The 27,582-nt window shown below is 39.9% G+C and overlaps 1 non-coding gene across 1 annotated transcript; it reads right to left on the reverse strand.

Moving 5' to 3' along the window:
- Window positions 1-5,121: 5,121 nt before the first annotated feature.
- Window positions 5,122-5,229, reverse strand: LOC112764877 (small nucleolar RNA R71). Its single transcript, XR_003183384.1, has one exon. It is a non-coding gene; the product is annotated as a small nucleolar RNA R71 (small nucleolar RNA).
- Between the last annotated feature and the right edge of the window lie 22,353 nt (window positions 5,230-27,582).

Genomic DNA, 27,582 nt, shown 5'->3' on the forward strand with positions numbered 1-27,582 from the left:
CAAGTGACACTTATCACCATTCTCACTTATGAACGCGTGCCTGACAACCACTTCCGTGCTACCTGAAAATGAGCTTGAATGCATATCTCTTGGTCTCCTGGTCCACGACGTATGGTTGCCTCTCCTGACAACAGAGCCTTCCATTCTGCGAGATCAGAGTATTCGTGGTATAAGCTAGAATCAATTGGCAGCATTCTTGAGATCTGGAAAGTCTAAACCTTGTCTGTGGTATTTCGAGTAGGATTTGGGATGAGATGACTGTGATGAGCTTTAAACTCGCAAGTGTTGGGCGCAGTGACAGTGCGCAAAAGGATCAATGGATCTTATTCCGACATGATCGAGAACCGACAGCTGATTAGCCATGTGAGAAACTGTAGAGGACCATTTCACTGAGAGGACAGATAGTAGCCATTGACAACAGTGATCCCCAACATACAGCTTGCCATGGAAAGGAGTACGCATGACTAGATGAAAGCAGTAGAAAAGCAGGGATTCAAAAGGAACAAAGCATCTCCATATGCTTATCCTGAAATTCCTACCAATGAATTACATAAGTATCTCTATCCTATTTTATGTTCTATTTTGTTTTTAATCATCAAAACCCCATAACCATTTGAATCTGCCTGACTGAGATTTACAAGATGACCATAGCATGCTTCAAACCGACAATCTCTATGGGATCGACCCTTACTCATGTAAGGTATTACTTGGATGATCCAGTGCACTTGCTGGTCAGTTGCACGGAGTTGTGAAGAAAGTATGTGATCACGATTTCGTGTACCACCCGCCATCACCTACACCTCCTACACCATCCACTACTCAGATGCTCCTTCAGATCCTTCAGAGGTTAGACAAGAAAGACCGGCAGATAGAGCAACTGAAGCTTGATGCACGAAAACTTGTCTCTCAACAAATTTCCCTTCGGCAAGTATACCAAATTGTCGTCAAGTAAAAACTCACATTAGAGTGAGGTCGAATCCCACAGGGATTGATTGGTCAAGCAACTTTATTTGAAAGAATGTGCTAGTTGAGCTAAGCAGAAATTGAGTTGAGAGTTTGATGAGCGGATAATTTGTATACTTTTTGGCATTGTTTTTAGTATGTTTTTGTTATGATATAGTTAGTTTTTAGTATATTTTTATTAGTTTTTAGTTAAAATTCACTTTTCTGGACTTTACTATGAGTTTGTGTGTTTTTCTGTGATTTCAGGTATTTTCTGGCTGAAATTGAGGGACCTGAGCAGAAATCTGATTCAGAGACCAAAAAGGACTGCAGATGCTGTTGGATTCTGACCTCCCTGCACTCGAAGTGGATTTTCTGGAGCTACAGAAGCCCAATTAGCGCGCTCTCAACGGCGTTGGAAAGTAGACATCCTGGGCTTTCCATCAATATATGATAGTCCATACTTTGCCCAAGATTTGATGGCCCAAACCGGCGTTCAAAGTCACCTCAAGAAATCCCAGCGTTAAACGCTGGAACTGGCACCCAAATGGGAGTTAAACGCCCAAACTGGCACTAAAGCTGGCGTTTAACTCCAAGAAGAGTCTCTGCACGAAAAATGCTTCACTGCTCAGCCCAAGCACACACCAAGTGGGCCCGGAAGTGGATTTTTATGTCATTTACTCATTTCTGTACACCTTAGGTTACTAGTTTTCTATAAGTAGGACCTTTGACTATTGTATTAGAAATCTTTGGATCTTTATATCTTTTGATCACTTTAGATCTTAGATCATTGGGAAGCTGGCCATTCGGCCATGCCTAGACCTTATGCTTATGTATTTTCAACGGTGGAGCTTCTACACACCATAGATTAAGGTGTGGAGCTCTGCTGTACCTCGAGTATTAATGCAATTACTATTGTTCTTCCATTCAATTCCGCTTGTTCTTTATCCAAGATATCACTTGTTCTTCAACTTGATGAAGGTGATGATTGACGCCCATCACCATTCTCACCCATGAACAAAGTGACTGACAACCACTCTTGTTCTACAAGCATTTGAGGCTTGGTGAATATCTCTTGGATTCCTGATTGCACGATGCATGGTTGATCGCCTGACAACCGAGTGCTCGCCTGACAAACGAGCCAGCCATTCCGTGAAGTCAGAATCTTCGTGGTATAGGCAAGAATTGATGGCAGCATTCAAGAGAATCCGGAAGGTCTAACCTTGTCTGTGGTATTCTGAGTAGGATTCAATGACTGAATGACTGTGACGTGCTTCAAACCTGTAACCTACCGGGCGTTAGTGACAGACGCAAAAGAATCACTGGATTCTATTCCGGTAGGGGAGGGAACCACACCGGTGATTGGCAGCACTGTGACAGAGTGTGTGCATTAGCTTTCACTGCGAGGATGGGAGGTAGCTGCTGACAACAGTGAAACCCTACACGAGCTTGCCATGGAAAGGAGGAAGAAGGATTGGATGAAGGCAGTAGGAAAGCAGAGAGACGGAAGGGAAGGCATCTTCATGCGCTTATCTGAAGTTCCTACCAATGAATTACATAAGTATCTCTATCTTTATCTTTATGTTATTTTCGTTCATCACCATTATCATTTGAGTTTGCCTGACTAAGATTTACAAGATGACCATAGCTTGCTTCAATACTAACAATCTCCGTGGGATCGACCCTTACTCACGTAAGGTTTATTACTTGGACGACCCAGTGCACTTGCTGGTTAGTTGTGTGAAGTTGTGTAATGCCATGGTATTGAGCTACCACGTTTTTTGGAGCCATTACCGGGGATTATGAGAGTTGTGAAAAAGTATTGTTCACAATTTCGCCCACCAAGTTTTTGGCGCCGTTGCCGGGGATTGTTCTAGTTTTGAGCAAGCCTTTTGTCCGGTAACATTAATGCCAAAATCCGGCAACAGTACCAAGTTTTTGGCGCCGTTGCCGGGGATTGTTCAAGTTTTGAGCAAGCTTTGGTAACATCAGTGCCAAGATCCGGCAACAACATCAAGTTTTGGTGTTATTGCCCGGGATTGTTTAGGCTGGACAACTGACGGTTCATCTTGTTGCTTAGATTAGGTACTTTTTTTCGAAATTCTTGAAGATGAGTTCTAGAGTTTCATGATGATTTGTTGAAATCTGGCTGGCTGAAAAGCCATGTCTAATCTCATTGGACCGAGGTTTCAACTTATCACCACAGGAGCTTGTTGATTTCTATCAATCTTGCTCTTGGAGCAGTGATCTGCTAAGGCTTGGCTGGCCTCTGGCCATGTCTAGTGTTTTGGACCGAAGCTTTCTTTGAAAGCTTGGCTGGCTGTGAAGCCATGTCTAATTCCTGGACCGGAGTCTTAGACTAGCATTGCACTGATTCCTGGAATTCTCATTGAGAATTTTGATATCTTTTTCCATTTTATTTTCGAAAAACACAAAAAAAAAATTTTAAAAATCATAAAATCCAAAAATATTTCTTGTTTGAGTCTAGAGTCTCATCATAAGTTTGGTGTCAATTGCATGCATTCATATATCTTGGTGATCTTCAAGATGTTCTTGATGATTTACTTGCTCTGATCTTTGAATTCTATTGACTTGAATGTCTAGTGTGTCTCATTTGCATTTTCATCCTGTTAGTGTCAGTAGCATACAAACTGCTAAGTTTGGTGTCTTGCATGCATTGTTATTTGATTCTTGTTGCATTTTGATTTTTCCTTATTATTAAAAATCCAAAAATATTTTTAATTTGTGTCTTTTCAAGTCAATTATACAGAGAATTGAAGATTCAGAACACACAGCAGAGGAATTGCACAGAAAAAGCTGGGTGTTCAAAACGCCCAGTGAAGAAGGACAGACTGGCGTTTAAACGCCAGCCAGGGTACCTGGTTGGGCGTTTAACGCCCAAAAGGGTAGCATTTTGGGCGTTAAACGCCAGAATGGATACCATTCTGGGCGTTTAACGCCAGGATGGCTAGGGGAGGAAGATTTTGTTTCCAAATCAGATTTTTTTAAGTTTTCAAAATCTTTTCAAAATCAAATCTTTTTCAAATCAATTTTTCAATCAAATCTTTTTCAAAATTAACTTCTTTCCTCTTTCAAAGAAACTTACTATCAATTAATGATTTGATTCAACATTTCAAGTATGTTGCCTTTTCTGTTGAGAAAGGTTTTATGTTTGAATCATATCTTTTCTTGTTAGGCAAGTCATTAATTTTAAAATCATATCTTTTCAAAATGTTTTCAAATCATATCTTTTAAAATTGTTTTCAAATCATATCTTTTTAATCACATTTTTTTTCAAATTAAGTTTTCAATCAAATCTTTTTGATTTCTAATTTCAAAATCTTTTTCAAAAATCACTTGATCTCTTTTCCATTTTCATTTTCGAAAATTAAGTAATGTTTTTCAAAAATGTTTTCAAAATTTTTCACTTAATTTTCGAAAATGACTTCCCTCCTTCACACATCCTTCTATTTATGGACTAACACTATCCTTTAATGCAAAATTCGAACTCCATTCTCTCTGATAAATTCGAATTTTCCACTTCTGTCTTCTACTCTTCTTTTCCTCTAACATCTAAAGGAATCTCTGTACTGTGACATAGAGGATTCCACATCTTCTTGTTCCCTTCTCTTTCTTATGAGCAGGAGCAAAGACAAAGGCATTCTTGTTGAGGCTGATCCTGAACCTGAAAGGACCTTGAAGAGAAAGCTAAAAGAAGCCAAAACACAACTCTCTTTAGAGCACCTGGACGAATTCTTCAAGGAAGAAGAACAAATGGCAGCCAAAAACAACAACAATGCCAACAATGCAAGGAAGGTGCTTGGTGACTTTACTGCACCTACTCCCGACTTCTATGGGAGAAGCATCTCTATCCCTGCCATTGGAGCAAACAACTTTGAGCTTAAGCCTCAATTAGTTTCTCTAATGCAACAGAATTGCAAGTTTCATGGACTTTCATTGGAAGATCCTCATCAGTTTTTAGCTGAATTCTTGCAAATCTGTGACACAGTCAAGACTAATGGGGTAGACCCTGAGGTCTATAGACTGATGCTATTCCCTTTTGCTGTAAGAGACAGGGCTAGAACATGGTTGGACTCTCAACCTAAAGAAAGCCTGGACTCTTGGGAAAAGCTAGTCAATGCCTTCTTGGCAAAGTTCTTTCCACCTCAAAAATTGAGTAAGCTTAGAGTGGAAGTCCAAACCTTCAGACAGAAGGAAGGAGAATCCCTCTATGAAGCTTGGGAAAGATACAAACAATTGATCAGAAAGTGTCCCACTGATATGCTTTCTGAATGGAGCATCATAGGTATTTTCTATGATGGTCTCTCTAAACTGTCCAAGATGTCCTTGGATAGCTCTTCTGGAGGATCTCTTCATCTGAAGAAGACGCCTACTGAGGCTCAAGAACTGATTGAAATGGTTGCAAATAACCAATTCATGTACACTTCTGAAAGAAATCCTGTGAACAATGGGACTAGTCAGAAGAAAGGAGTTCTTGAGATTGACACTCTGAATGCCATATTGGCTCAGAACAAAATATTGACCCAACAAGTCAATATGATTTCTCAAAGTCTGTCTGGAATGCAAAATGCACCAAGCAGTACTAAGGAAGCTTCATCTGAGGAAGAAGCTTATGATCCTGAGAACCCTTCAATGGAAGAGGTGAATTACATGGGAGAATCCTATGGAAACACCTACAATCCTTCATGGAGGAATCATCCAAATCTTTCATGGAAGGATCAACATAGACCTCAACAAGGTTTCAATAACAATAATGGTGGAAGAAATAGGTTTGGCAATAGCAAGCCTTTTCCATCATCTTCTCAACAACAGACAGAGAGTTCTAAGCAGAATAATTCTGACTTGGCAACCATGGTCTCTGATCTAATCAAAACCACTCAAAGTTTCATGACTGAAACTAGATCTTCCATTAGGAATTTGGAAGGACAAGTGGGTCAGCTGAGCAAGAAAATTACTGAACTTCCTCCAAGCACTCTCCCAAGCAATACTGAAGAAAATCCAAAAGGAGAGTGCAAGGCCATCAACATGGCCGAATTCTGGGAGGAAGGAGAGGCAGTGAACGCCACTGAGGAAGGCCTCACTGGACGCCCACTGACCTCCAATGAGTTCCTCAATGAGGAACCATGGGAATCTGAGGCTCAAGATGAGACCATAGAGATTCCATTAGACTTACTTCTGCCATTCATGAGCTCTGATGAGTATTCTTCCTCTGAAGAGGATGAGTATGTCACTGAGGAGCAAGTTGCTAAATACCTTGGAGCAATCATGAAGCTAAATGACAAGTTATTTGGAAATGAGACTTGGGAGGATGAACCCCCTTTGCTCACCAAAGAACTGGATGACTTGTCTAAGCAGAAACTGCCTCAAAAGAGGCAGGATCCTGGAAAGTTTTCTATACCTTGTACCATAGGTACCATGACCTTCAAGAAGGCCTTGTGTGACTTAGGATCAAGTGTAAACCTCATGCCCCTCTCTATAATGGAGAAATTAGGGATCTATGAGGTACAAGCTGCAAAAATCTCACTAGAGATGGCAGACAACTCAAGAAAACAAGCCTATGGACTTGTAGAGGATGTTCTGGTTAAGGTTGAAGACCATTACATCCCTACTGATTTCATAGTCCTAGAGACTGGGAAATGCATGGATGAATCCATCATCCTTGGCAGACCCTTCCTAGCCACAGCAAAGGCTGTGATTGATGTTGATAGAGGAGAGTTGATCATTCAAGTGGATGAAGAATCCTTGGTGTTTAAGGCCCAAGGATATCCCTCTGTCTTCATGGAGAGGAAGCATGAAGAGCTTCTCTCAAAACAGAGCCAAACTGAGCCCCCGCAGTCAAACTCTAAGTTTGGTGTTGGGAGGCCACAACCAAACTCTAAGTTTGGTGTTGAACCCCCACATTCAAACTCTAAGTTTGGTGTTGGGAAGGTCCAACACGGTTCTGAGCATTTCTGAGGCTCCATGAGAGCCCTCTGTCAAGCTAATGACATTAAAGAAGCGCTTGTTGGGAGGCAACCCAATGTTTTATACTTAATTATTTTCTTTTGTTATTTTATCTTTTTTGTAGGTTGATGATCATAAGAAGTCATAAAAACAATGAAAAAAAAACAAAAACAAAATGAAAAACAGGAAGAAAAACAGCACACCCTGGAGGAAGATGCTGCTGGCGTTCAAACGCCAGTAAGCCTAGCAGTTGGGCGTTTAACGCCCAGTCTGGCACCCTTCTGGGCGTTTAACGCCAGAAATGGGCACCAGACTGGCGTTAAACGCCAGTAAAGGGCAAGAACCTGGCGTTAAACGCCAGGAATGGGCACCAGCCCGGCGTTTAACGCCAGAAATGGCTCAAAACGTGGATTTTGATGTCATTTGGTGCAGGGATGCCTTTTCCTTGACACTACAGGATCTGTGGACCCCACAGGACCCTACCATCACTCTCTCTCTTCTTCCCCCATTCACGAATCACCTCAACACCTCTTCCCCAAAAACCCCTCACCTATCAAATCCTATCCTTCTCTTCACCACTCACATCCATCCTTCATAAATCCCCACCAACCTCACCCTTCAAATTCAAACCACTTTCCCTCCCAAACCCACCCATAATGGCCGAACCATTCATCCCCTCTCTCCTATATATACCCCTCTTCAACCCTTCATTTTCACACAACCTAAACACCACTTCTCTCCCTCTTTGGCCGAATACACCACCATCCCCCTCTTCCTCATTCTTCTTCTTCTACTCTCTTCTTTCTTCTTTTGCTCGAGGACGAGCAAACATTTTAAGTTTGGTGTGGTAAAAGCGCTGCTTTTTCGTTTTTCCATAACCATTATGGCATCCAAGGCCGGAGAAACCTCTAAGAAGAGGAAAGGGAAAGCAAAAGCTTCCACCTCCGAGTCATGGGAGATGGATAGATTCCTCTCAAGGGTGCATCAAGTCTACTTCTATGAAGTTGTGGCCTTGAAGAAGGTGATCCCCGAGGTCCCTTTTTCACTCAAAAAGGGTGAATATCCGGAGATCCGCCATGAGATCCGAAGAAGAGGTTGGGAAGTTCTTACCAACCCCATTCAACAAGTCGGAATCTTGATGGTTCAAGAGTTCTATGCCAATGCATGGATCACCAAGAACCTTGACCAAAGTGTGAACCCGAATCCAAAGAACTACCTTACTATGGTTCGGGGGAAATACTTGGATTTTAGTCCGGAGAGTGTGAGGGTGGCGTTCAACTTGCCTATGATGCAAGGAGATGAACATCCTTACACTAGAAGGGTTAACTTTGATCAAAGGTTGGACCAAGTCCTCACAGTCATATGTGAAGAGGGCGCACAATGGAAGCAAGATTCAAGAGGAAAGCCGGTCCAATTGAGAAGGCATGACCTCAAACCCGTGGCTAGAGGATGGTTAGAGTTCATACAACGCTCAATCATTCCCACTAGCAACCGGTCCGAAGTTACCATAGACCGGGCCATCATGATCCATAGCATCATGATTGGAGAAGAAATAGAAGTTCATGAGGTCATAGCCCAAGAACTCTATAAGGTGGCGGACAAGACCTCCACCTTAGCAAGGTTAACCTTTCCTCATCTCATTTGTCACCTCTGTTATTCAGTTGGAGTTGACATAGAGGGAGACATCCCCATTGATGAGGACAAACCCATCACCAAGAAAAGGATGGAGTACACAAGGGATCCCACTCATCATGAAATCCCTGAAATTCCTCAAGGGATGAATTTTCCTCCACAAAACTATTGGGAGCAACTACACACCTCCCTAGGAGAGTTGAGTTCCAACATGGGACAACTAAGGGTGGAGCATCAAGAACACTCCATCATCCTTCATGAAATTAGAGAAGATCAAAGAATCATGAGGGAGGAGCAACAAAGACAAGGAAGAGACATTGAGGAGCTCAAACACTCCATAGGATCTTCAAGAGCAAGAAAGAGCCGCCATCACTAAGGTGGACCCGTTCTTTGATTTCCTTGTTATTTGTTCTTCTGTTTTTCGAATTTTATGCTTATGTTTATCCATGTTTGTGTCTTATGATCATTAGTGTCTTAGTGTCTATGCCTTAAAGTTATGAATGTCCTATGAATCCATCACCTTTCTTGAATAAAAATGTGCTTAATTGAAAAGGAAGAATTGCATGAATTTTGAATTTTATAACAGTTAATTATTTTGATGTGGTGGCAATATTTTTGTTCTCTGAATGTATGCTTAAACAGTGCATATGTATCTTGAATTTGTGGTTCATGAATGTTGGCTCTTGAAAGAATGATGAAAAAGGAGACATGTTACTGAGGATCTGAAAAATCAATAAAATGATTCTTGAAGCAAGAAAAAGCATTTCAAAAAAAAAAACCGAAAAAAAAAGAAGAAAAAAAAAATAATAGAGAAATAAGAGTTGTGATCCAAGGCAAATAAGAGTGTGCTTAAGAACCCTGGACACCTCTAATTGGGGACTTTAGCAAAGCTGAGTCACAATCTAAAAAGGTTCACCCAATTATGTGTCTGTGGCATGTATGTATCCGGTGGTAATACTGGAAGACAGAGTGCTTTGGGCCACAGCCAAGACTCAATAAATAGCTATGTTCAAGAATCATCATACTTTACTAAGAGAATCATTAGCACTATCTGGACTCTGAGTTCCTAAAGAAGCCAACCATTCTGAATTTCAAGGGATAGATTGGGATGCCAAAACTGTTCAGAGGCAAAAAGTTAAAAACCCCGCTCATCTAATTAATACTGATCTTCATAGATGTTTTTGGAATTCATTGCATATTCTTTTCTTTTTATCTTATTTGATTTTCAGTTGCTTGAGGACAAGCAACAATTTAAGTTTGGTGTTGTGATGAGCGGATAATTTGTATACTTTTTGGCATTGTTTTTAGTATGTTTTTGTTATGATATAGTTAGTTTTTAGTATATTTTTATTAGTTTTTAGTTAAAATTCACTTTTCTGGACTTTACTATGAGTTTGTGTGTTTTTCTGTGATTTCAGGTATTTTCTGGCTGAAATTGAGGGACCTGAGCAGAAATCTGATTCAGAGACCAAAAAGGACTGCAGATGCTGTTGGATTCTGACCTCCCTGCACTCGAAGTGGATTTTCTGGAGCTACAGAAGCCCAATTGACGCGCTCTCAACGGCGTTGGAAAGTAGACATCCTGGGCTTTCCAGCAATATATGATAGTCCATACTTTGCCCAAGATTTGATGGCCCAAACCGGCGTTCAAAGTCACCTCAAGAAATCCCAGCGTTAAACGCTGGAACTGGCACCCAAATGGGAGTTAAACGCCCAAACTGGCACTAAAGCTGGCGTTTAACTCCAAGAAGAGTCTCTGCACGAAAAATGCTTCACTGCTCAGCCCAAGCACACACCAAGTGGGCCCGGAAGTGGATTTTTATGTCATTTACTCATTTCTGTACACCTTAGGTTACTAGTTTTCTATAAGTAGGACCTTTGACTATTGTATTAGAAATCTTTGGATCTTTATATCTTTTGATCACTTTAGATCTTAGATCATTGGGAAGCTGGCCATTCGGCCATGCCTAGACCTTATGCTTATGTATTTTCAACGGTGGAGCTTCTACACACCATAGATTAAGGTGTGGAGCTCTGCTGTACCTCGAGTATTAATGCAATTACTATTGTTCTTCCATTCAATTCCGCTTGTTCTTTATCCAAGATATCACTTGTTCTTCAACTTGATGAAGGTGATGATTGACGCCCATCACCATTCTCACCCATGAACAAAGTGACTGACAACCACTCTTGTTCTACAAGCATTTGAGGCTTGGTGAATATCTCTTGGATTCCTGATTGCACGATGCATGGTTGATCGCCTGACAACCGAGTGCTCGCCTGACAAACGAGCCAGCCATTCCGTGAAGTCAGAATCTTCGTGGTATAGGCAAGAATTGATGGCAGCATTCAAGAGAATCCGGAAGGTCTAACCTTGTCTGTGGTATTCTGAGTAGGATTCAATGACTGAATGACTGTGACGTGCTTCAAACCTGTAACCTACCGGGCGTTAGTGACAGACGCAAAAGAATCACTGGATTCTATTCCGGTAGGGGAGGGAACCACACCGGTGATTGGCAGCACTGTGACAGAGTGTGTGCATTAGCTTTCACTGCGAGGATGGGAGGTAGCTGCTGACAACAGTGAAACCCTACACGAGCTTGCCATGGAAAGGAGGAAGAAGGATTGGATGAAGGCAGTAGGAAAGCAGAGAGACGGAAGGGAAGGCATCTTCATGCGCTTATCTGAAGTTCCTACCAATGAATTACATAAGTATCTCTATCTTTATCTTTATGTTATTTTCGTTCATCACCATTATCATTTGAGTTTGCCTGACTAAGATTTACAAGATGACCATAGCTTGCTTCAATACTAACAATCTCCGTGGGATCGACCCTTACTCACGTAAGGTTTATTACTTGGACGACCCAGTGCACTTGCTGGTTAGTTGTGCGAAGTTGTGTAATGCCATGGTATTGAGCTACCACGTTTTTTGGAGCCATTACCGGGGATTATGAGAGTTGTGAAAAAGTATTGTTCACAATTTCGCCCACCAGAGTTGCAGAAAATTAAATGGCAGGAAAGTAAATTGCAGAAAGTAAAGTGTAGAATCTTAAATGGGGATTCGGGGGGATGAACATAAAGATAAATGGCAGAAAGTAAAGAGAATGGGTGAGATCAGAAATGGGAGATTCATTGGGCTTAGGAGATGTTGCATTCTCTGGATCAAGTTCACTCCCATCTCTTCCTCAATCAATGCATTCATTGATCTCCTTGGAAATCTTAGGTGATTGGATCCCAATTCCTTGGCAACCCAATCTCTTTAAGCTTGAACAATTGTCCAATTCCTTGATTTAATTGTTCATGGGAAGAGATGAAGTATGGTCACTGATTATACCACATGTATTTTCAAATCAAAGTGTTGGGAGGATTATATGTCACTATATCCGTCCAAACCCCAATTTGGTCAAACACGAGAAAGAATTTCTAGCATGATCTCCTCATCCCTTTTCCAAGGCTCAGAGGAGATCCAATTATGGAGAGTTTCTTTTCCAAGACAACCAACCAATTGAATTAAGATCGAAAGCTTTCTAGTAAATCAAGAGAAAAGAAAGAGGAAGAAGAATGAAAACTATAATTGATCCACCAAATTACAACAGAGCTCCTGGTGCACGAAATTGCAATCACACTTGCAATTTCTCACAACTAACCAGCAAGTGCACTGGGTCGTCCAAGTAATACCTTACGTGAGTAAGGGTCGATCCCATGGAGATTGTCGGCTTGAAGCAAGCTATGGTTACCTTGTAACTCTTAGTCAGGAGATTAATAATGAAAAGGGTTTTTGTTCACAATGTAATAAAAGACCATAAAATAAAAGGTACTTGTGATTCAGTAATGGAGAATATGTTGGAGTTTTGGAGATGCTCTGTCATCTGAATCTCTGCTTTCCTATTGTTTTCTTCTTCACGCACGCAAGGCTCCTTCCATGGCAAGCTGTATGTTGGAGGATCACCATTGTCAATGGCTACCATCCGTCCTCTCAGTGAAAAAGGTCCATGTACATGGCTAATCATCTGTCGGTTCTCACTTGTGTTGGAATAGGATCCAATGATCCTTTTGCGTCTGTCACACGCCCAACATTTGTGAGTTTGAAGCTCGTCACAATCATCCCTTCCCGGATCCTACTTAGAATACCACAGACAAGGTTTAGACTTTTCGGATCTCAGGAATGCTGCCAATTGATTCTAGATTATACCACAAAAACTCTGGATGCACGAATTCAAACACTCTGTTGTTAGGAGAGGTACTCAAATTCATGAACTAGGAACCCAAGAGATACACATTAAATCTAAGATAGAACGGAGGTTGTCAGGCACACATTCATAAGTTGAGAATGGTGATGAGTGTCATGGATCACCATATTCATCATGTTTAAGTGCAAATGAATATCTTAGAATGGAAACAAGCATGATTGAATGGAAAACAGTGGTAATTGCATTAATCCATCGAGACACAACAGAGCTCCTCACCCCCAACAATGGAGTTTAGAGACTCATGCCGTAGAGATACAATGTAAAACGTGAAAATGTCATGAGGTACAAAATAAATCTCTAAAAGTCATTTTTATACTCAACTAGTAACCTAGGTTTACAGAAAATGAGTAAACTAAGATAGGTAGTGCAGAAATCCACTTCTGGGGCCCACTTGGTGTGTGCTAGGGCTGAGCATTGGAGCTTTCACGTGCATAGGCTATTCTTGGAATTAAACACCAGCTTTGGTGCCAGTTTGGGCGTTTAACTCCAACTTTTATGCCAGTTCTGGCGTTTTGACGCTAGAAAATGGCATAGAGCTGGCGTTTTGACGCCATTTTACGTCATCAAAACGCGTGCAAAGTATGAACTATTATATATTGCTGGAAAGCCCTGGATGTCTATTTCCCAACGCAATTAAGAGCGTGCCATTTGGAGTTCTGTAGCTCCAGAAAATGCACTTCAAGTGCAGGGAGGTCAGAATCCAACAGCATCTGCAGTCCTTTTTCAGCCTCTGAATTAGATTTTTGCTCAGGTCCCTCAATTTCAGCCAAAAAATACCTGAAATCACAGAAAAACACACAAACTCATAGTAAAGTCTAGAAATATGTTTTTTGCACAAAAACTAATAAAAATATACTAAAAAGTGGCTAAATCCTACTAAAAACTATATGAAAGTACCCCCAAAAGCGTATAAAATATCCGCTCATCACAACACCAAACTTAAACTGTTGCTTGTTCTCAAGCAACTAGATGAATGAAATAGGATAAAAAAAGAAAATCAAGAGGCAATAGCATCTCAGAGTTTACATGAAGCTCAAATTCTAATTAGATGAGCGGGGCTAGTAGCTTTTTGCTTCTGAAATAGTTTTGGCATCTCCATTTATCCTTTGAAGTTCTGAATGACTGGCATCTATAGGAACTCAGAATTCAAATATTGTTATTGATTTTCCTAGTTTAGCATGTTGATTCTTGAACACAGCTACTTTATGAGTCTTGGCCGTGACCCTAAGCATTATGTTTTCCAGTATTACCACCGGATACATAAATGCCACAGACACATAACTGAGTGAACCTTTTCAGATTGTGACTCAGCTTTGCTAAAGTCCCCAGTTAGAGGTGTCCAGAGTTCTTAAGCACACTCTTTTTGCATCGGATCACGATTTTAACCACCCAGTCTCAAGTTTTTCACTTGGACCTGCATGCCACAAGCACATGGTTAGGGACAGCTTGATTCAGCCTCTTAGGCCAGGATTTTATGCTTGTAGGCCCCCCTATCCATTGATGCTCAAAGCCTTGGATCCTCTTCACCATTGCCTTTTGGTTTAAAGAACTATTGGCTTTTTCTGGATGCTTTCTTCTTTTTCTTTCTTTTATTTTTTTCATTTTTTTTCAAGCTTTGTTCTTCACTGCTTTCTCTTGCTTCAAGAATCGATTATATGATTTTTCAGATTATCAACAACATTTCTCTTTTTTCATCATTCTTTCAAGAGCCAACAATTTTAACATTCATAAACTTCACTATCAAAATTTATGCTCTGTTCAAGCATTCATTCAGAGAACAAAAATTATTGTCACCACATATAAATAATTTGAATTTTTCTTATTAAGAACTCGAAAATAAAATTGCTTCCTTATTCTAAAAATCTGCTATTTTATTCATGTTTAATTATGATGAAAAAAATAAATTATAGCTTACTTGGGGATAAAATTAAAAACAAAAAATAAAGACACTAATTACTACTATTCATATGACTCTTAAAATAGATTTCTAATACCAGATTTATCACAAAATTAAGATTAGGACTCAACAACCTTTATTTTGGGAGGTGGATTCTCCTTCAATCTGTGGGGTGTCTGGCCCTTCAAGAGATAGCTTCTGGCACTTTAGCTCCTGCAGTTCACACCCTTGCTTCTCCTGTTCCTTAAGCAGCTTGCAGAGCATGCTATTTTGATTTTGCTGTTCTTCTTTCATTTGATCCATGGCTTCTTGCAGCTTGGTGATAGATGCTTCTAAGCAGTTTCAGTAGTCAATCTGTGGGATTTCTGGGAGGAACTCCTGCGCCCTCCTTTTGATGGGAATGTCTTGCACTTGTTGCCATTCCTTGACTTTTTTGTGATTAGGAGATCAACTGAGATATACTCATCTACTCCCATCTTTACTCAAGCATCTTTACATAGCAGAGAAATCAAGCTTGGGTAGGCCAATTTGGCTTCAGCGGAGTTCTTGTTTGCAATTGTATAAAGCTCACAAGAAATCAGATGATGAACTTCCACTTCGTTTCCCATCATGATACAATGGATCATCACTGCTCTTTTAACAGTGACCTTAGAGCGATTGCTGGTGGGTAGTATGGAACGTCCAATAAAATCCAGCCAGCTCTAGCAACTGGTTTGAGATCCCCTCTCTTGAGTTGAATTGGGACATTCTTTGTATTGGTTACCCACTTGGCTCCAGGGATGCATATGTCCTCTAGAACTTGGTCCAAGCGCTTATCTTGACTCACAATTCTACTGTTAAAGGATTCTGGGTCATCTTGTAGTTGAGGCAGCTTGAAGATCTCTCTTATGCTGTCAACGTGAAAGTAGATAATCCTCCCTCTGACCATAGTTCGAAAGGTATAGAAGGCGGTTCCAGACATTCTCTGTTTATCTGTTTGCCACAGATTTAAGTAGAATTCCTGAACCATGTTTCTTCACACCTTTGTCTCAGGATTAGCTAGGATTTCCCAGCCTCTGTTTCGAATCTGCTCTTGGATCTCCGAATATTCATCTTCTTTCAGATCAAATTTAACTTCCGGGATTACTGACCTCAGACCCATTATTTTATAATAATGGTCTGCATGTTCTTTTGTTAAGAACCTCTCTTGATTCCAAAGAGATTTTGGAATATTCTCTTTCTTGCCTCTTGAGGTGGTTAGTTTTCCCTTAGGAGCCATGATCTTGGTGAGTCTTGGCTCAGTGATCACGAAAAGCACATCAAACTTAGAGGTTTGCTTGTCCTCAAGCAAAAGAAAGAAAAGGAGAGGAAGAGAAAGAGAGACAATTTCGAATGGTGGAGGAGAGGGGATGGCCGAATGTGAATTTAAAAGGGAGAGGGGTGGGTTCGAAAATTTTGAAAAAGAAATGATAGAAGATATGATTTGTAAAAAGATAGTTATGATATGCAAAAGATGTGTTGTTAAAATTGAAAAGATAAGAGAAAGATTTGAAACAGATAAATCTAATTTTGAAAAGATAATGTGATGGGTTGAAAAAGATTTGAAAAGAAATAAAAAAAGATATATGAGTTTTGGAAAAGATTTGAAAAGAATTTAAAAAGATATATGAGTTTTGACAAAGATTTTGAAAGAAATAGAAAAAGATTTTTAGGATTAAGAAATTTTTGAAATTAAAATTGAAAGATGAGGATTTGTAACATGTTCATGCAAGAAATGTGGATGAAAATATGAAAATTTTTAAAAAAATCTGAGTTGGGAACAAGAACCTCCTCCTCTCCATGTTCTTGGCGTTAAACGCCCAAGAGTAGCATGTTTTGGGTGTTTAACGCCCAATTGTTGCTTGCTTTGGGCATTTAAACGCCCAGCCAGGTACCCTGGCTACCTGGCTGGGCGTTTAAATGCCAGATTTCCTTTGTCACTGGGCGTTTTCTAAATGCCCAAGATGCTGCAAGTCTGGCATTAAACACGCAGAATGGCACCCATTCTGGCGTTTAACACCCAGAAGGGGCTTCTTACTGGCGTTAAACACCCAGAATGATACCCATTCTGGCGTTTAACGCCCAAAAACGCTCCTTACTAGCGTTTTTCTGCCAGTGAGTTCCTTTTCTCTGTTTTCTGCTCTGAATCTTTCTGTAACCCTGTGAACTCCTGTAATTGAAGATAAATTTTATATCAAACTCCTAAAATTATTATTTAAAATATAAATATACTTAACCAATGGCTGGGTTGCCTCCCAGCAAGCGCTTCTTTTTTGTCTTTAGCTGGACCTTACTGAGCATTATTCTAGTCTCAGTGCTGAGCATTCTTGCTCAATATTCCTTTCAAGATAGTGTTTGACTCTTTGTCCATTAACAATGAATTTTTTATCAGAGTCAGTATTCTGAAGCTCCACATATCCATATGGTGACACACTTGTAATCACATATAGTCCCCTCTACCGGGATTTTAATTTCCCAGGTAATAATCTAAGTCTAGAGTTGAATAGCAGGACCTTTTGTCCTGGTTCAATGACTTTGGATGACAATTTCTTATCATGCCACCTTTTTGCTTTCTCCTTGTAAATTTTTGCATTTTCGAAAGCATTGAACCTGAATTCTTCTAGCTCATTCAACTGGAGCAATCTTTTCTCTCCAGCTAATTTAGCATCAAGGTTTAGGAATCTGGTTGCCCAGTAGGCCTTGTGTTCCAGTTCCACGGGCAGATGACAGGCCTTGCCATACACAAGTTGGTATGGAGAATTTCCTATAGGAGTATTGAATGCTGTTCTGTATGCCCACAGAGCATCATCCAAGCTCTTTGCCCAATCCTTTCTACGGGCCATTACAGTCCGTTCCAGGTTTCTTTTTAGTTCTCTATTAGAGACCTTAGCTTTGCCATTTTTCTGTGGATGATATGGAGTTACCACCTTGTGGCTAATTTCATACCAGACCATAGCAGCGTAAAGCTATTTATTGCAGAAATGAGTGCCTCCATCACTGATTAATACTCTAGGGATACCAAATCTACTGAAAATGTGTTTCTGGAGGAACTTTATCACTATTTTAGTATCATTAGTGGGTGTTGCAATTGCCTTTACCCACTTAGATACATAATCCACTGCCACCATAATATAAGTGTTTGAGTATGAAGGTGGGAACGGTCCCATGAAGTCAATACCCCATACGTCAAATAATTTAATCTCTAAGATCCCTTGTTGAGGCATGGCATAACCATGAGGCAGATTACCAGCTCTCTGGCAACTGTCATAGTTCCGTACAAACTCTTGGGAGTCTTTATAGAGAGTAGGCCAATAGAAGCTGCATTGGAGGACTTTTGTGGCTGTTCGCTCACTTCCGAAATGTCCTCCATACTGTGATCCATGGCAATGCCAAAGGATCCTCTGCGCTTCTTCTCTAGGCACACATCTACGGATTATTCCATCTGCGCATCTCTTAAAGAGATATGGTTCATCCTACAAGTAGTACTTTGCATCAGAAATTAATTTTTTTTGTCTGCTGCCTGCTGTACTCCTTGGGTATGAACCTTGCAGCCTTATGCAATGTTTGCAAAGCATGGTACTTCCTGAATGGTAAAGAGTTGCTCATCAGAAAAGGTTTCAGAGATCTCAGTAATAGGGAGGGACGCCCCTTCTACTGGTTCTATCCGAGACAGGTGATCTGCTACTTAGTTTTCTGTCCCTTTTCTGTCTCTTATTTCTATATCAAACTCTTGTAGAAGCAATACCCACCTTATGAGCCTGGGTTTTGAATATTGATTTGTGAGTAGATATTTAAGAGTAGCATGGTCAATGTACACAATCACCTTTGATCCTATTAAATAGGATCTGAACTTGTCAATAGCATAAACCACTACAAGCAATTCTTTTTCTGTGGTTGTGTAATTTTTCTGTGCATCATTTAGAACACAGCTGGCATAGTAGATGACATGCAGAAGTTGTCATGCCTCTGTCCCAATACTGCACCAATGGCATGGTCACTAGCATCACACATCAGTTCGAATGGTAATGTCCGGTTTGGTGCAGAAATGACTAGTGTTGTAACCAGCTTGGCTTTCAGGGTCTCAAACGCCTGCAGACACTCTGTGTCAAATATAAATGGCATGTCAGCAGTTAGCAGATTACTTAGAGGTTTTTCGATTTTTGAAAAATCCTTTATAAACCTCCTATAGAATCATGCATGCCCCAGAAAGCTTCTAATTGCCTTAACATTGGCAGGTGGTGGTAATTTTTCAATTACCTCCACCTTAGCTTGATCCACCTCTATTCCCTTGCTCGAAATCTTGTACCCAAGGACGATCCCTTCAGTCACCATAAAGTGACATTTTTTCCAGTTTAAAACCAGGTTAGTCTCTTGGCACCTTTTCAGAACAAGTGTCAGGTGATCAAGGCAGGAGCTGAATGAGTCTTTATATACTGAGAAGTCATCCATGAAGACTTCTAGAAATTTTTCCACCATATCAGAGAAAATAGAAAGCATGCATCTCTAAAAGGTTGCAGGTGCATTACACAGCCCAAATGGCATCCTTCTGTAGGCAAATACTCCAGATGGACATGTAAATGCTGTTTTCTCTTGATCCTGAGGATCTACTGCAATTTGGTTGTAGCCTGAATAGCCATCCAAAAAGTGGTAATAATCATGACTTGCTACTCTTTCTAGCATCCGGTCTATGAATGGTAAAGGAAAATGATCCTTTCTGGTGGTTGTATTGAGTCTTCTGTAGTCAATACACATGCGCTATCCTGTAACTGTTCCTGTAGGAACCAGTTCATTTTTCTCATTATGAACTTTTGTCATGCCTCCTTTCTTGGGGACGACTTGGACAGGGCTCACCCAGGGGCTATCAGAAATGGGATAAATAATCCCAGCCTCTAGTAATTTAATGACTTCCTTCTGTACCACTTCCTTCATGGCTGGATTCAGCCGCTTTTGTGGTTGAACCACTGGCTTAGCATTATCCTCCAAGAGAATCTTGTGCATACATCTGGCTGGGCTAATGCCCTTAAGATCACTTATGGACCACCCAAGAGCTGTCTTATGTGTCCTTAGCACTTGAATTTGCGCTTCCTCTTCCTGTGGCTTTAAGGTAGAGCTTATGATCACAGGAAAAGTGTTGTCTTCTCCCAGAAATGCATATTTCAGGGATGGTGGTAGTGGTTTGAGCTATGGTTTGGGGGCTTTTCCTCTAATTGAGGAGTTTTCGGAGGTCCTTCTATTTCCTTTAGCTCCTCCAGATTAGGCTGAACATCTTTAAATATGTCCTCTAGCTCTGATTCGAGACTTTCAGTCATATTGACTTCTTCTACCAGAGAGTCAATAAGATCAACTTTCATGCAGTCTTTTGGTGTGTCTGGATGCTGCATAGCTTTGACAGCATTCAACTTAAACTCATCCTCATTGACTCTCAGGGTTACTTCCACTTTTTGAACATCAATGAGAGTTCGGCTAGTTGCTACGAAAGGTCTTCCCAGAATGATAGTTGCACTCTTGTGCTCCTCCATTTCCAGCACTACAAAGTCAGTGGAAAGGTAAATGGCCCAACCTTGACAATCATGTCTTCAATTATGCCTGATGGGTATTTAATGGAGCCATCAGTAAGTTGAAGACAGATTCGGATTGGTTTGATCTCTTCTGTCAAACCAAGCTTTCTGATAATAGATGCAGGGATTAGGTTGATACTTGCCCCAAGATCAGATAGAGCTGTCTTGGTACGAATTCCTTCTAATGTGCATGGTATCATAAAGCTTCCAGGGTCCTTAAGCTTTTCTGGTAAGCTCTTTAGAATGAATGCACTGCATTCCTCAGTGAGAAAAACTTTTTCAGTTTCTCTCCAATCCTTCTTATAGCTTAAGATCTCTTTCATGAACTTAGCATAGGAAGGTATTTGCTCAAGTGCTTCTGCAAACGGAATCTTTATTTCAAGAGTCCTGAGATAGTTTGCAAAGCGGGCAAATTGCTTATCCTATTCCTCTTGGCGGAGTTTCTGAGGATAAGGTATTTTGGCTTTATATTCTTCAACCTTGGTTGCTGCAGGTTTATTTCCCACAGAAGTAGGCTGAGACGCCTTCTTGAGGGAGTTATTATCAGCACTTGCGGGTGTCTGATCCCTTACTGGCGTTTGAACGCCATGATTGGGTGCTGGATTGGCATTTAACGCCAGATTCCTACCTTGTTCTGGCGTTTGAACACCAAAATTAAACATGGAATTAGCGTTTGACACCAACTTTTCACGTTTTTCTAGTGTTTGAATGCCAGAACTGGGCGTCCAGTGGGCGTTTAACGCCAATTTGTCACCCTTTTCTGGCGTTTGAACGCCAGAATCATTCCTCTCTGGGCTCTTACTATCCTTAGAGGGATTTTGGGTAGCATTCTATTCATCCTCTGTCAGCTGTTCTTTCCTTGGCTTTCTGCTGCTTTGAGTTGATTGACAAATGAATTTTTGCCGGTATAGAAATTATCAAGTAATCAATCGTAGTATAGTCTAAACCGACGCAAAATCCATCATCAAACAAATCTACAATCTATAACCGAGAGTATTAGTCCCAAGTCGTTCTTCCCTAGGAATGCTACAAGGATGCATGCTATTGGTTAAGTGGTCTTTTGTGGTTTAAAGAGTGTAGCATAAAAGTGTGAACAAAAGAAAACAACAAACAATCAATATTAAAAGCCTTGGCCAAGGTTGAACATTGGAAGTCCCATCACTATAGCTTCATTCAATTGTGATAACAAGGGAGTGTTGCTTTACTTAGTTAACCCCTAATTATAGGAGAAAGTCAAGTAAAAGTAACTAACTTGAGTCACAAGTTCTAGTCTTACCCTAGGGAAGTCTAGCTTTAGTGCACTCTAAGTCAATTAGCAATCCTCAATTCTTAATCAACAATTGACATCCATTATTCAAGTGTCTCCAATGACTCAACCCCTAGGCCAAGTGAGGGAATACTACTCCATATCTAAAGTTGGCATTTTCTCAAACACTTGGAGGGCAAGAATGAAAGACATAGTAAAATTGAGAAGAGATTTAGAATCAAAGCAATTCAATACAAGAGATTAACAACAATCAACAATGAACAACAATAAAAAATGAAATCTTCAATGAATCAATAGAATCCAAAACAACAAAGTTAAACCTAAGATCTATGACATTTGAACAATCACAAACACTAATGAGATTAGAGAAGAGGATCTTCAACATGAAGAAAGTAAATGAAGTGTTGTAATAGATCTCACCAAGGAATGGTTGAGAATTGAGAAGATGAAGATGAATCCTAGAGAGAAGTTGGAGTTTCTCTCTCTACAAAATGTAACTAACTAGAAAATATCTACCTAATGATCTAAAATTAGTCTATGGATGTGAATGTGTGTCAATGTGTGAATTGAATGTCAATCCCCTTCAATCCTTGGCTCTTATATGCATTTTGGCGCCAAAGTTGGTTGCTAAAACCTTCCAAAATTGCCAGACACGTGCTGTAATAAAAGAATCACGTGCGGGCTACGACGCGTGCGCGCACGGTACGCGTGCGCGCACGGTACGCGTGCGCGTCCTCAGCCAATTCTGCGATGTGCGCGCAAGCGCCTTGTGCGCGTACGCGTGCTCGGCTGAGATCAACTCTTTGGCTTTTTGTGCTTCTCTCCACTTGCATGCTTCCTTCCTTGCTTCCTTTGATCCATGCCTAGCCCATTTCATCCTGAGATTACTAGCAAACACATCAAGGCATCTTATGGAATCAAAGAGAAATTAGAATTCATCAAAATAAGGCTTACAAAGCATGTTTTTACACTTAAGCACAAATGTGGGAGAGATAACAAAACCATGCTAATTCATAGGCTAAATGTGACAAAAGGTTATCAAAATACTCTAAATTCAATACAAGATAAACCCTCAAAATGGGGTTTGTCAACCTCCCCACACTTAAACCAAGCATGTCCTCATGCTTAAACCAAGAGAAAGCAAAGGGTATGGCATTTATTCAATGGGAACTAACTAAATGCAATCTACCTATATGCAACTATCTACATGAATGCAATTGCTTGGTCAAAATAAATTAATTCCCAAGAAGCATATATGCACAAGGGCTAAGGACTAGCAAGTCTAATCCACAATTGAATTGAGTTATTAAATATTTTTATAAACTTGCATGAAAATTATGATCATAGGTGAAAACATGTAATTGAGCATCAAACCCTCACCGGGTGTGTTTGCACTCTATTCGCTCAAGTGTTTAGGGGTTGACTCACTCAATTCTCTCCTAATCATGCTTTCTAAGATTTGTTTTTCTTCTAACAATCGACATATATTTCATGCATGCATACAAGTATCATGAGGTCTTTTCTTTAGGTTGTAATGGGGCTAGGTCAAGGTAGGATGCATATTTGGTTAAGTGAGTTTGAAATTTGAATCTTTGATAAGCTTAAACTTCCCACCTAACCTATGACATCCTATACAATTAAGTTCTAATCTAACTACCCATTCCTCACTTTTTCACATACTCATGTATTCCTTTTTAATTTCAAACACCTATGCATTGATTTTATTGAGCTTCACTTTGTTTTGGGGCATTTTGTCCCCTTTTTATTTCTTTCTTTTTCTTCTTTTTCTTTCTTTTTCCTAATTTTTTTCTTTTCCTTTTCCATATTTTTTTTCTCTTTTTTTTTCTTTTGTTTTTCTCATTTTTTTTCTTCTATGTACAAGAACCTCAATGCATAAGGTTTTACATTTGATCAATACATGAGTATGTACCCAATTCCCAATATTTTCAATAACAATACAAAACTACCCTTTTATTCACCCAATGTCCCAAGGTTCCCACACTTAAATGATACTCACACATACTTGCCTAAGCTAATCAAAGATCCAAATAAGGACATTTATTGTTTTTCGCTTTAGGGCTTGTAATGTGCTAAATTAAGAATAAGTGGGTTAATCGTAGGCTCAAATTGGCTAACAAAGGAATATAAAAGGTTGGCTATTTGGGTAAGTGAGCTAATGAAATGATGGCCTCAATCATATAAATGCATGAATACACAAAATAATGGACATAAAGAATCAAACAAATCAAAGATTACAATTATAGAAAGAGAATAATGCACACAAGAAGGAAAATAAGTGGTTATAAGATGTAACCACACCATTAGGCTCAAATCTCACTTGCTTGTGTTCTTAGCTCAAAAACATGATCCATAATATATATAATTCAAGCAAGTTCTATGAAAAGTTTTTTACTCAAATCAATTGAGGTGCCCTATAGATAGAAATCTTGAAAATTTTCATTATTTTGACTAAGCTTATTGTGTATATATATGCAAAAATAAGAAAATGCAAGTAAAAATCCTAAAATCCTAGAATGAAATGCAAAAGTGTTGGAATTAGAAACTTATCACCCAAAATCGCCGAACGGTCGGACGACCTCCCCACACTTAAAAGTTTGCACCGTCCTCGGTGCACTTAAAGATGAGCAAGGGGGTACGGCGACTCTCCGGATTGCTACATGTTCTTTCTTCCGCTTCCATGTTTGCTTGTGGTGCATTGTTCATGAAAAACAAAAATATAACACCATAAGATGGGAAAACAAAAGCAAGGAAGCATAATTGTTGGAATGAGGTAAATCACTAGAATTGAGTGAGTGAATTAGTGTGACATTGATGACAAGTAGGTGTGTGAATCCTAAATTGCGCGGTTTAGAGCACACATTAGCATAAAAAGCTATGTCACAAAAGAAGCATGCACTTCACTTATTCTACTATGCTTGAGATGCTTTAAATGAACTTGTAAGGTAAAACAAGCATTAAAGAAGCATGAAAGCGTTCAAGCTAAAGTATATGGATGCATATGATCATGAAATACCATGCATTAAGGTAAATGCACAACATCATCCATCAAGAGGTTGCCTAATCACAAAATAAGGCTCAAATCACATGGTGGCCAAATCATGTAATTCAAGAAGAGTCACAAGCTCGAAGGCAATTCTCATCACTTGGTATTCTTAAAAGTGAAGCATGAAAAACTCAAAACCAAGTAGCAAAATATAACCTCAATCATAGAATCCAACAAAGATTATCTAAAAAACATTAATGCTAAATTAGCATTTAGGCAATAAGGGGGAGCAATGTATAGTAAGCAAAGTCAATAATCCAACACTTATGATGAAAGGAGAGAAAATAAAATGAAAACAAAACTAAAACTAACTAATTAACTAACCAACTAACTAATTAACTAACTAAAATAAATGGTTATCCATGGTGTTTGGAAGTGTTGGATGAGGGATTAGAGGAGGGAAGAAGAAAGGAGAAGGAAAAGAAATGGAAAGAGGGGAAGAAAAGAAATGTAGTGAAGGAAAGGCATCCACGCGTACGCGCACATGGCGCGCCCGCGTCGATGGCTTATTTCGAGAATGGCGCGTACGCGTCATGTGCGCGTACGCGCAAGTGGGGTTGTGCCAAAGGCACAACGTTGGCGTGGCGTAGGCATAACTCTCTGGAAAATGCTTGATGCACGCGTACGCACGCAGTGCGCGTATGCGTGGATGGTGCTCTGTTTTTTTTTTTTTCCAAATTTTTTTTTTGCTATGTTTTTGCACCAATCCAAGCATTCCAAACCTCCAAACATCTACCAAAATACCATAAAACCTTATTTAACATACTAAACTACCAATTATACTCAACTAACTAAACAAAATATGAAAGCAACTAAATTCTACACTATTTACAAAAAAAAAAAGAAAATAAAAAGATGTTACCATGGTGGGGTGCCTCCCACCTAGCACTTTTATTTATTGTCCTTAAGTTGGACTTATGGGGAGCTCCTCATCAAGGTGGCTTGTGCTTGTACTCATCTTGGAACTTCCACCAATGCTTGGACTTCCAATAAGCTCCACCATTCAAGATTAATATCTCCAAGCTTTGATGGAGTTCTTCACAAACCATGGGCTCCCAATGTTGATCCTCATATGTTCCCGGATCCCATATTTTGTCTTCACACCCATCTCCAAGTTGATTATCATTAATCCATGTGGGTGGTGAGCAAGGTGAATTCTCAACAAAGTGACCAAACATCCTTCTAGACCCATGTATTCTAGTTATACACCAACCTTTGCTATCAAGCTTTGGACATGTGACCATAGTGAACCTAGGATGGAATTTCCAACCACTAACCATCTCCTTTTTACTCTTAAAGCCACAAATATATCTAAGTTGACCATCCGTTTCAAGCAAACCATATTCAAGGGGAATAATAAAGCTTGAGTATAAGGAATTTACCCACTTGAATGAGAGAATGGATGGTGGTGGCTTGGGGAGAGGTATCTCCAATGTGCTTGCAAGCTCTACTCCCTTGTTTGCTTCTTTGTCAATCTCCACCTCTTCATAAACTTCTTCATTCTCAATCCTTTGTTCATCAACTTCATCTAACTCTTCTCCATCACTCAAGTCATAAATGGGAGGTTGAGAGAAATCTACCTCCACATCACTTTCAAATTCATTGGGAGAAGGTTCTACAAAGTTAAAGGATTCTTCACCAAGAAGATTGGATGCATGATCTCCATCACCAAGGGAACTCAATTCTTGTTTTACTCCTTCCAAGTCTTCATATGGGATATGCCTTGGAGGTTGTGCACATTCCTCCTCAACATCAACTTCAATCTTCTTGGAGGGGTTTTCTATAACTCTAGGTTCCCATGGAAGTTCCGCATCTCCTAAGTCTTCAACCACTTCTTCCTTTTCTTCAATGGTCATAGGTTCCTCCAATTGTTCTAACACAAAGTAGCATTCCTCCTTTTCCACCAACGTTTCCAATCTCTTCTTTAAGCTATGCTCCTCTTTAGATTCTCCACATGTATCCATGGGAGTTCCTTGAGTGTCCAAAAGTTGGGATGCTAGCCGGTTTACCACCTCATCCAAGGTGGTCATGAATTGTTGCACATCCCTTGTCATCTCCTCTTGTCCTTGAAGAAGAACACCGAGGGTATCATCCATTAGAGATTGGGGTGGATGGTAGGGTTCGTCATTTTGGAGAAAGGGTTCATTATAGGAAGGTGGTTCTTCTTGGTAAGGTGGTGGTGTGTATTGAGGTGGTTCTTGGGAGTAGTAATCTTGGAATTGTGGTTCCATGTATGGCTCATATGGTTCAAAAGTTGGTTGGTGTGATGGATAAGGATCATGGTTATAGGGAGGTGTTTGTTGAAAATAGGCTTGTGAGTGTGGTTGAAGTTCAAGTTGAGGATATGACTCATAGGCATATGGTGGTGGTTCTTGAAAATCACAAGGAGATTCACCATAGCCATTGGATTGATATGCATCTAAAAATGGCTCTTCTTCATAGTGCATTGGTGGGGGTTGTTGCCAAGAAGATTGATCATATGCATATGGCTCCTCCCACCTTTGATTGTTCCATCCTTGATACATCTCTCCATTGTAACTCTCATCACCTACAACATAATTGTAATCACACTCATAGCCAAAATGAGAATCCATGATAGCAAGAGAAAAGGAAAATAAAATCAAATGAGAAACAAAGAAAACTAACAAAAACTAACAAAGAGACAAAAAGGCAAGCATATGCACAATATTCACATATATACAATAACCAATAACACAACACCATTGCAATTCCCCGGCAGCGGCGCCATTTTGACGATTGGATTTTTGACGGTTTAGAATTTCTCAAATAAAATCTTGTCGAAGTATAGTTTCTAAACCAAGCAATAATCCTCTCATACAAAAAATTGTTTGTCACTAAAACAAACCCCTAAATTTATAAACCGAAGTATTCAAATCTCGGGTCGTTCTCCCTAGGAATTGTAATGAAGTGTCTTGTTATTGGTTGTGAATTATATTTGGGGTTTTTAAGCTTTTGGACAAGAAGTA

The sequence above is a fragment of the Arachis hypogaea genome, chromosome 2, assembly GCF_003086295.3.
Source record: "Arachis hypogaea cultivar Tifrunner chromosome 2, arahy.Tifrunner.gnm2.J5K5, whole genome shotgun sequence".
In the NCBI taxonomy this organism is placed as follows: Eukaryota; Viridiplantae; Streptophyta; class Magnoliopsida; order Fabales; family Fabaceae; genus Arachis; species Arachis hypogaea.